The 11,575-nt window shown below is 36.7% G+C and overlaps 1 long non-coding RNA gene across 1 annotated transcript; it reads left to right on the forward strand.

Moving 5' to 3' along the window:
* Positions 1–2,805: 2,805 nt before the first annotated feature.
* On the forward strand, positions 2,806–3,419 carry LOC141655888 (uncharacterized). Its single transcript, XR_012548222.1, has 3 exons — positions 2,806–2,941; positions 3,031–3,160; positions 3,268–3,419. It is a non-coding gene; the product is annotated as an uncharacterized LOC141655888 (long non-coding RNA).
* Positions 3,420–11,575: the final 8,156 nt, after the last annotated feature.

The following is an 11,575-nucleotide window of genomic DNA, read 5'->3' on the forward strand; positions in this document are numbered from 1 at the left end:
GTGGAAACTTATGATGTGTCTAAAAAACAAAATTTTCAACTTAAAGCTTCCCTTTTGTGGACAATAAATGATTTTCCCGCCTATGGTATGCTATCTGGGTGGACTACACAAGGACAAAAAGCATGTCCTTGTTGCATGGAGGAAAGTAAAGCATTTTGGCTTCCCAATAGCAAGAAAATAAGCTGGTTTGATTGTCATAGATGCTTCTTACGAGAGGGAAATCCACATAGGAAGAACAAGAAAGCTTTCACAAAAGGTAAAGAGGTGCTTGATGCCCCTCCGAAACGAGTGCACAGGGATGAGATATGGAAGACGGTATGTGATTTACCATCCCCTATTGATGGTACCGAGGAAGAATTTAAAGAATTGAAAAAGCAGAAAAACGGTTGGTTTAAAAGAAGCATTCTTTGGGACCTTCCTTATTGGAAGACAATGTTGATAAGACATAATTTGGATGTAATGCACATAGAAAAGAATTTCTTTGAGCAACTAATTGACATGATCATGGATGTAGAAGGTGAAAAATGTGATAGCATTGTTCTAGAAAAGATTTGCGAAAATTTTGTCATCGTCCCAAATTACACATTCGCGGCGACGGGTCTAAGCCAACATCCATTTTCACTCTCGACAAAGCTAAGAGAAAAGTATTGTGTGAGTGGTTACAAAATTTGAAGTTTCCTGATGGTTATGCATCAGATTTTAGTCGATGTGTTGATCTTAAGAAGCTGAAGTTGCAAGGCTTGAAAAGTCATGATTGTCATGTATTCATGGAGCGATTATTACCCGTTGCTTTGAAACACCTCGTGCCGACAAACGTTTGGAATGCAGTTGTTGAGATTAGTCAATTCTTCCGAGATTTATGTGCCTCTTCAATATGTGTTGATGACATGATTAAATGCGGAAGAGCAAATACCACAGATATTGTGTAAGCTTGAAATGATCTTTCCTCCTGCATTTTTTAACTCCATGGAGCATCTACTGGTTTATTTGCCATATGAAGCCAAAGTTGGGGGACCCGTCCAATATAGGTGGATGTATCCATTTGAAAGGTAATTAAGATAATCTAGCTACTTTTAAATTAAAATTAATAATAATAACTAATCTATTTATTATATGTTAACTTTATTATTAATAAAACTCATCATTAACTTGTATAGGTTTCTTAATCATTTGAAGAAAAAAATTGGTAATAAAGCTAGGGTGGAAGGTTCTATATGCAATGCTTATTTAACGGAAGAGATTGCAAACTTTTGTTCTCTTTACTTTGAAAAACATATAGAAACCAAAGCAAAAAACTTGAATGTTGAGAAACCGGATGAAGTAGACGGAAGTTTACCCGAATTTTTTCAAACTCAAGATGATGAAGGGTGTTCATCAAAGGGGCAAACACGATATTTGGATGATAAAGAGTATAATCGTGCCCACCTTTACGTGCTATCTAATTGTGACCTCTTGGAGCCATACGAAACACAGTTTGTTAATGATTTCATTCAGAGGAATCCTAATATAAGTAAGGATGATGTTTGGGACAAACATGAGGACCAATTTCCATCATGGTTTCAGAAACATGTAATTGAGTTGAATATTCAAGATGATTTGATAAGAAGTTTGGCTTTTGGTCCTTTAAAAATGGTAAGAACGTGGAATCGATACTCGGTTAATGGGTTTAATTTTCAAACATTCAACCACGGTAAAGGTAAGGCTAGGTGCAATTGGGGGGTTACTATTTCTTCTCTTGATGACAACGAATACTATGGTATAGTTGAAGATATCTTTGAAATTAGTTATAGTGGACGTGACCGAGCTTATAAAACTGTCTTATTCAAGGTTGACTGGAAGGATAATTCTGTGGCTGGAATGAGAGTACATGAACAATACAAGCTTGTAGAAGTGAATCGTACTAGAACATACTCTAAGTATGATCCATTTATACTTGCACATCAGGCTCATCAAGTGTATTTTGCTACTTATCCAAGCACAACAAATGATAGAAATCAAAATGCGTGGTGTGCAATCTTTAAGACAAAGGCACGGTCACAAGTTGATACAAGTTTTTTCCAAGAAGAAAACGTTTCAAATGAAACGCTTTTGTCTCCACCCGATGAAATCAACTATGAACATGAGAATAATGATGGTGAAGACATGGAAGAGGAAGAATTTTATGATGTGGAAGAGAGACTGCCGGGGGAGGATGAGGCGGAGGAGGAGGAGGAGGATAGAAGGGAAGAAGAGGAGGAGAGGAGGGGGGAAGATGAGGTGAGGAGGAGAAGGGAGGAGGAGAAAAGGAGGAAGGACGAGGGGTTTGGAGATGAAGATGATTATGATGATGATGATGACGATGATGACGATGAGGAAGAGGATGAGGATGAGGACGAGGGGTTTGAAGATGAAGATGATTAAATTGGTATAATTTTGTATTCCTCAAGAGTAAATTATTAAAATTTAGAAGTCTGTATAATTTTCATTTATCATTATTTGTGTTAATTTTTATTTGTATTATTCTGCGAGATGGTGGAGCGGGTCGAGGTAGGAAGCGTGGAGGCGGCTCGGGAGGAGGACAGATCGCGTCCGGAGCGGGAGGAGGAGTTTGTGCGGGAGGATCCGATGCGGAGGTGAGACGGTGACGTGAGGAGAGTGACGCTACCGACGAGACACCACGGTGCCGATGGGTACACTTCGGATCATAAGATGATCCTTGAGCCAAGCGGGATTATGGTAAGTTTTATTCTTTATTAGTCTACTATTTTGTTTTTTTTTTTTTTTTTTTTTTAAATAATAATTGTTTGTAATTTTACATGTTCAAAATAAATGCAGGTTTATGGACGATTGCGTGGTACGAGGTGTCACGAAAAGCACGAAGACTAATTTCGTGGGTCCAATTCCTACATCGTGGACACAAGCTTCTCCTGCACAAAGAGATGCGTGGTTCAATAACTTTCGGGTATATATTTTCCGTATTTCTTTGTTTTAATAACCAAGGTTATACTTTTATAAATACTAATATGAAATTTTGTCGCTTTTTTTTTGTAGCAAGCATATGCTTGGTCACCGTCTCAAGAACGGAATGTCCGTATCAGGTACGAGGAAGTCGGTACTCGACGATATCGGGACGTGATTTGGAAGGTAGTTAGGCGCCCAAAGGAACCAGAGCACATGAAAGGTATTTAATTTACTTGTTTTGTTATTTGTATTAATTAGTATATACTCTCTTATATTATGAATAATATCAGTAACTTATTAGTTATGATTTCATATGTGTAATTGCAGGTGACAAGTATGAAGGCTTAATAAAGCATACCAAAACTCCCGCCTTTCAGAAGAAGTCTAAGCAAGCATCCCTCAACAAAAGAGGAGGAAAGGAAGACGCCGTGAACGAGCCTACTCATTACGCGGGTTCACGATCGTTCTGGAATCGTATGTTGGGGGTAAGTTTGTCTATTATTTGACACTTTTTTTTTGTTTTCAATGCAACATGTTTATTTTATGTTAGTTTTTTTGTTGATTTTCTAACATGTATGTTTTTTTTTTCATTCAGAGAGGAAAGAAGAAGTCACGGCCGATTGCGACGGTACGGAATCTTTTTCGGACACGCATTCCGGAGTTGACCACAAAGGGGTTAGAACTTGGACTAAGCCAAAAGACAAGCAATTATATGTAAGTTTCCGTAACACTTAATTTTTGTTAATTTACTCTCTTTTAAAATGTCGTATATAAGGTGGTTACCATATTAACTTACAACCATTTGTTTAATATTGTAGGAAGCATTTGAACAAGAAAAAGCCGCCAATCCAAAACTCCTGATAATGACATATGGTATAAGTTGGTGGATGGCTTCAAGAAAGGGCACGTGTATGGTACCGGAAGTTCAACACCGGCTTTCTATGAGAAAACGCGTAGGAGATCGACTTCAACAATTCCCAAAACACGTATCAACCGGAATTATTAGTCAACTTCAAGGTCAAATAAGAGAGCGTGATGAACGTGATGCCAAACGTGATGAAGAATTGCGCCAAATGAAGGAAAGAATGGCAATGTTTGAGACTTGGTGGAAAGGTTGTAACCCCGGACCTGGACCCAACTACGATCCAAATGATCCGCATGGTCCACATGGGGGGAGTGGAGCCGGTGTTGGCTTCCAAGTAGGATGATTGGGAGGTTAGCTTAGCTTGTAAGACTTGAACATTTAGACTTGAACATTTAGATTAGCTTAGCTTGTAAAACTTTCATTTTCAATATATGAAATGAAGTTTGAGAAATTGGGAGGTGTTGGGTTGAAATGTATGGTGTTGTGTGTGTTGAAATGGGATGTATGGTGTTGTGGAACATCGGTTTTATGCAGGTTGTAAATTTTTGGCTAGAATTGAAAACGAAAAAAACCACCAAAACATACAGTGGTTTTGGCGACTGATTAGTCATTTTGGCGACTGAACGTCAGTCACCAATTTGGCGACTGATTAAAGGTAGTCGCCAATTTGGCGACTGAATTGCAGTCGCTAAATCCCAATTCGATCGCCAAATTTGGTCAATAAATCGCTACGTCACCCAAAAAAGCGATCGAGTTGGCATTTGGCGATCGTATTCATCGCCAAATTGGCGACTACCTTTAATCGATCGCCAATTTGGCGACTACCCAATCAGTCGCCATTTTTGGTATTTGGCGACTGATTTGGCAGTCGCCAAATTTGGCGACCGACTTTAGTCGCCAAAGCTAGAAAAGGCGACTAAGGTCCGCGACTGACGTTTGGCGACTGATTTCAGTCGCCAAATTGATTTTGGCGACTGATTTCAGTCGCCAAAATCAGTCGCCTGTTTTAATTCTTTTTGTAGTGTTACAACGATTTTTGCGATTATTATACAACTTAATTAATGTCCATACATATTAAAAAAAGGGTTTCATGTTGCAAACTCATACTACGAGTTTAAAAGGGAGTCACATTTTATCAAGAGAGTCTTGATTTCAAGAGTGACACCTCTGTCATGATGATGACATATTAATTTTAATTACTCAAGTGTAATTCAAAAGTTTGCGAAAAGAGTTTTTCAAAAACACTCATAATACTCCAATATGATACCGTCAAATGGCTCACTTCGAGAAAGGCCAAATCAATTGTTTATGCGCTAAAGAATTTAGGCATATGATAACAATTGAACGGTTAGGTAGTCCAATTTCGCTAGAAGTTGAGATTTTGCCACATGTTACACTCACTTTATAGTAATTCACTCTTACTAAGTGTATAAAATATCACGAATGACATGAAGAGAGGTCTTCATGAGATTCATTTTTGCTTGATTGAAGCAAAGAGGAATGTGAAAGTGAGTGGGAGTTAAGAAGAATCAACCCTAGATGTATGTGATAGAACAAAAGTTGAAAGAGACATCTACTCAATGGATAGGCTAGTTCCACTATCTTGGTATGAGATACCAATTACGGGTCATTTATTTGTAAAGAAGTTTACAGGAATTGATAAAACGTAAGACGTCTAGCATAGGACATTTTTGTATCGAAATGGTGCTAGAGTAGCAATGATTTCGATAGGGACAAATGTACCTAAATTTGGTTTTAAAAGAATATAATCATCTATGTTTATACATAGAAGGCATCACTCATGTGATTTAAAATAAAATGTTGTACCTACTTCTATGATGACTTGGTGGTTGGTTTAGACCACTCAAGTTAGAGGAATTTTACATTCTTCACGAAAACTAAATATTATACTATCTTGTAGATTTTAATGTCTGTAATTCGGTGAACCCAAATTGATCAAATCTCAAGTAAATTCGTTTACACGAATAAACGATAAGCACATCGAAGAACCATTTGATTGTGAGTCTTATGGTATGTGTGCATGTATTATGTTTTCTTTTGCAGAAAAGAAACACAATAGTGAGGTGATTGACCATATACATACGGATGTGTAAGGACAATAGTTGGTTATATATATACTTCGTTACTTTTACCGTAATATTAAGTAGATATGAAAACCTCGTATCTATTTAATAAGACATAAAAGTGATTTTTGAAACGTGTTATATTTTCAAAATGAAGTAATAAACCAAAAACACGTCAAGATCAAAATGTTGATCGGAAGTTTCAAAGTAATGACTTTGAAGATCAAATGGGTAATATCAAGTAATGACCTTGATAATCACTAAGAAGATTGTGAACTAGTTCACATAATACCTTCTCCTTGGGACACCATAGAGTATGGTGTAGTCAAGTATATAAACTGAACTTTATGAGATATAGTTTGAGGTTTTTCGCAATTTTGTAAGCTATTTTCTCACTAAAAGTTTAAAACCCGACTATAATAGCCTAAATGACTCCATATGAGATATGGATAGGGAGAGTCCTTAACTTGTCATTTTTATACATTTGGGACCATAAATGTTTATGTTTAGAACCAATTTGTGTATTTGTGAGGGTTATCCAAAATTGAACCACTTGGTTTTTACTCCTCCAAAACGAGAACAAAGAGTTTGTGGCTCATAATACTGTGTTTCCAGAAAGTTTTTCATTTTCTGGAAGACAGAGTGGGAGAAATTTTGAACTTGCGGAAGTCCAAGACCCACAAAATGAGTACAATGCAAAAAGACGTTATTTATTGAGACTCAGTGGTGGGTACAATGCAAGAAGACGTTCTATTGTGGCTCAGTGGTTATAAGGAGATAATTTTGCGATAATCACCACTACAAATCCAGGCAACTACAACGCCCCTTTAACAACGATTATTCACGAAAATCACAATAGACGTTGTAGAATGTATGGCGCGAATTTTACTAAAATGAATTACAATGGGTATGGTTAACAAAATCGTTGTTATAAGTTTTAACAACGGGTAACACATGCACAACCGTTGTTAATAATTTGGCGCAAAATTGACTCAAAGTTAGTGAAAAGTAATCACAACGGTTACTTTTGAAACCCGTTGTTAAAACTTATTTGACAACGGGTGTTGTTTTACAACCGTTGTTAAAACTTATTTGACAACGGTTGTTGTTTAATAACCGTTGTTAATACCTTCCATACTATAAACCACACAAACACAAGTCTGCTACAGCGACAAAACACAAACCTTAATACACAAACACAAACACAAAACACACACTTTCTCATCGTCTCTTTCTCTCTTTCTCATCGTCTCTTTCTCTCTTTCTCATCGTCGCTTTATCTTCTCGCCGTCACTGTTGATTTCATCGTCTAATTATCAGATAAATCTCGCCGTCACTGTTGGTTTCATCGTCTTTCATCGTCATTATTTTCTTTTTCTAATTATTTCATTTGCATGTGTATGTGTTAGTTTTTAACGACCATTATGTTATTTCTTTAAGTATTATTCGCTTAATTAGCTAGTAAAACAAATTAAATAAACTAAAACAAAGAAGAAGCAAGATGATAGAGAGGAATGCATGATAAACATAACTAATATATATATATATATATATATATATATATATATATATATATATATATATAGAGAGAGAGAGAGAGAGAGAGAGAGAGAGAGAGAAGGGTTCTTATAAGGCCTTTATACCATATAAGGCCCTAAGTCCTTATAAGAACCCTTGGATGAAGGGATTGAATGGTTGAGATAAGGAGAGAGGGGGCCTTTTTTAGAGCAAAAAAAAAGGAAATGCTTGTTGTATGAGAAAGGGTCCACATGTCACTTCGTCCAGTACAAATCCCACGGACAAAAGAATTAAACAAACACAAATACTTCCTCCAGTACATTTTGCATGCTTTCCCTCTTCATTCACCATTCAAAACCTCTCAACAAGAAAAACCCATAAAAATCACCATACAACATCCCTAAATCCTGTAAAATCCAATATAAATCATCAAATAAACAAGAGAAATTTCATTCCAACTGCAAAACTACTTCGTTTTGCCGTTAAATTTCATTCGCTTTGTTGAAGATGAATAAATTGTCATTATTCATTAAAGAAAGACGCTCAAAATGACAGTCAGTGTTTGTGAAATGGATCATATGCAGATTGAAGTTGCCGTCGATGGTGAGTTATTTGCTTTCTTATTTGTGTCTTGTTTATTGTTGTAGCTTGATGTTCAAGTATTTTTGAGTGATGTTCATTATTGTAGCTTGTTGTTATTTCATTTGTGTTCATTATTTCATTTGTGTTGATTATTGTAGCTTGTTGAGTTTTCATTTGTGTTCATTATTCTTAATGGTGTTGTGCTTTCATGGTGTTCATCAGATTTGTTCTTTCATTTTGGTAGCTTGTTGTTCATGGCAAAAAATGATGGAAATTTACAAGCTTGATAAATAACGAACTATAACTTCAGTGGGTTTAAGTAAAACTCTTACCCGTAGCTGTATAACTTCAATAATACAGTTTGTCTACTCATGCAGTTCTTATATTCATCGTGTTATAACTCCACTTTGGTGTTTTGTATAACTCTTTGACAATTTCTATGACTTCAAGTAACAGAGTTAAAAAATATTACTAAACAACCAATTTTGATATAGTTATTCATGTTATAGCTTATGTTATACATTCATTAAGTGAAGTTATAGGATGTGGAGGGTTATACATCCTCTACTTAAAGTTGTACATTATATGATTAGAGTTATACAGTCTGTGTCTAGAGTTGTACATTATATGTAGTAGAGTTTTCGTTATATGCTAAGAGTTAGACATTGTATGACTGGAGTTTTACATTCTGATAACTCTAGCCATATAATGTATAACTCTAGTCATACAATGTATAACTCTAGACACAGAGTTGTACATTATATGCCTAGAGTTATACATTGTATGACTAGAGTTATACATTGTATGACTCCAGTTATACAAATGTATAACTCTAGACAGAGTTATACAATGTATAACTCTAGACACAGAGTTATACAGTCTGTGCCTAGAGTTATACATTGTATGACTAGAGTTATACATTGTATGACTCCGGTCATACGAATGTATAACTCTAGGCATATAATGTATAACTCTAGGCATATAATGTATAACTCTTAGCATATACAGACTGTGTCTAGAGTTATACATTATATGCTAAGAGTTATACATTATATGCTAAGAGTTATACATTCTATGCCTAGAGTTATACAGTCTTTGCCTAGAGTTAGACATTGTAACCCTAGAGTTATACAGTTTGTGCCTAGAGTTAAACATTCTACGCTTGGAGTTACAGGGTAAATGGTAAGTAGCTTGGAATTATATATTTCTTAATCATTTCGTGGATGTTTGAATCTACTCAGATGGTCGGAAGGAAGCGGAAACTGAGTATTGTAAGCATTTGGCAGCGGAGTTTACACCTCAAGTAGGACAACAATTTTTTGAAATCGACGAAGCAGTGACATTCTATAAAATTTATGCATTGGCGTCCGGGTTTGATGTTCGGAAGTATTCGACGAAAAAATGGCGCGACGGTGAAATCAAGTCAAAGTTCTTTGGTTTGCAACAGAGAGGATTCACATATGTTCCAAAAGGCGAGCGGTAATTAAAAAAAATGAGACCGGGATTAGGGAAGAAGAAATGCAATGGGGATTAACAAGCTGAAAACAGGGAAATATACGATCAAGAGGGTAGGGTGTAAAGCACATGTCAGGCTATTTATGAAGAATGGAGTATTAGTAATTGACCGATTCCACATGGGGCATAATCACGAGCTTGTATCTAGTGAGGATCGTTAGTTTCAAAAGATGTCGCGGAACATAGAAGATTTTCACAAGTACTTGATAATGTACAACTCAAGGGTTAGTTTACTATTAATCAAACCTCCACTAATTGAATGGCAAACTTCTAAAGTTATACACCGAGATTTTAGAGTTATGAAAACCTCTAGTAATTGATTGTGAAACTTCTAAATATTTTCACAAGAGTTATACATTCTATGACTATAGTTGTACAGTTTGTGTCTAGAGTTATACATTATATGTTTTAGGCATATAAAGTATAACTCTAGGCATATATTGTATAACTCTAGACACAAACTGTATAACTCCAGGCATATAATGTACAACTCTAAGCAAAATGCTCGAGTTATACATTATCGGCTTAAGTTGTACATTATATGCCTATCTTTGTATAACTCTAGACACAGACTTGTCTAACTCTGGGCATATAATGTATAACTCTATGCGTATATTGTATAACTCTAGGCACAGAATGTACAACTCTAAGCAGAGTTATAAATTCTGTGTCTAGAGTTATACATTCTGTGTCTAGAGTTATACAGTCTGTGTCAATCAATGGAGTTATACATATGTTTCATGAAGTTATATGACAAGGTGTAAGAGTTATAGTTGAGGTAGCACTGATCAGGATATGTTGTCCACTGCAGTTGAGGATAGGAGCAACTAGGACATACAACATGTGCAAGGAACTCGTAAACGGGTTCGAGAATGTTGGTGCATCCTTAACTGATTTCAAGAACTTCCACCGAGATGTGAAATGCTTCATCCATAAACGGGACGGTCAATTGTTCATAGACCGGTTCAAGAATATGGCACAAAATAGGCAGGGGTTTTATTTTGATTATGAAGTTGACAAGGATAATAGCCTTCAAGGGCAATGGGGTGACAGAACCGCTAGAAGGAACTACTCCGTTTTTGGAGATGCGGTGTCGTACGACCCAACATACTCGACAAACAAGTACGATATGATTTTCACGCCATTCACGGCATAGATCACCATAAGCGATCGGTAACATTACGCGAGGCATTGATTGCCCATGAAGACCATGAATCCTTCCAGTGGGTTTTCAACAGGTTTTTGAATGCTATGGGTGGAAAGGAGCCCGATTACATTATCACAGATCAGGATGCGGGCATTATTAAGGCTGTACCCCTTGCCTTCAAGACTACACGCCACCGATTTTGCATGTGGCATATAATGAACAAGGTGCCATCGAAGTTCGGGTGGTAAGGGAGGATTATAAGGAGTTCCTTGAGAAATTGAACAATATTATATGGGACGACAACCTAGAAGCAGCCGACTTTGACGCTAGGTGGGCAGAAATAATGGAAGCACATGGTCTTGTGAACGAAGAGTGGTTTACAGAAGCGTACGATAAAAGGAGCCAATGGGTGATGGCGCATTGCATGGACTTGAACATGGATGGTGTAATGAGGACAACCCAGAGATCAGAGAGCATTAATAGTTTTTTTAAGAAGTTTGAGCAGAAGTCAGGAACGTTAGTTGAGTTTTGGATGCGTTTTGAAAGCGCTATGGACCATCAACGGCATACGCAGAAGAGACTAGACCATGAAAACCGACACTCAACACCGGCAAGGGGGACACATTTACCCATAGAGGAATATGCGTCAAATGTTTATACCCGTGAGGTTTTCAAGGAATTTCAACTAGAAGTCATTTGCTCAATCGATACATGTAAGACCGGGGGCTATGCTGAAGTCGATGGGGTTGAAGTGACTGTCGTTAAGGATTCAATCAGAGAGAAAAGTTTCAACGTAGAGTACAACCCAGGTAACAACATTTTGGCATAATCTTTATCTATGTGGTAGTTCACATTAGTTGCTAGATATAGTGCCAAAGTTACATTGTCTGAACATAGAAGTTATACAATTGTTCACTGAATTGC

The sequence above is a fragment of the Silene latifolia genome, chromosome 5 (assembly GCF_048544455.1).
Source record: "Silene latifolia isolate original U9 population chromosome 5, ASM4854445v1, whole genome shotgun sequence".
In the NCBI taxonomy this organism is placed as follows: Eukaryota; Viridiplantae; Streptophyta; class Magnoliopsida; order Caryophyllales; family Caryophyllaceae; genus Silene; species Silene latifolia.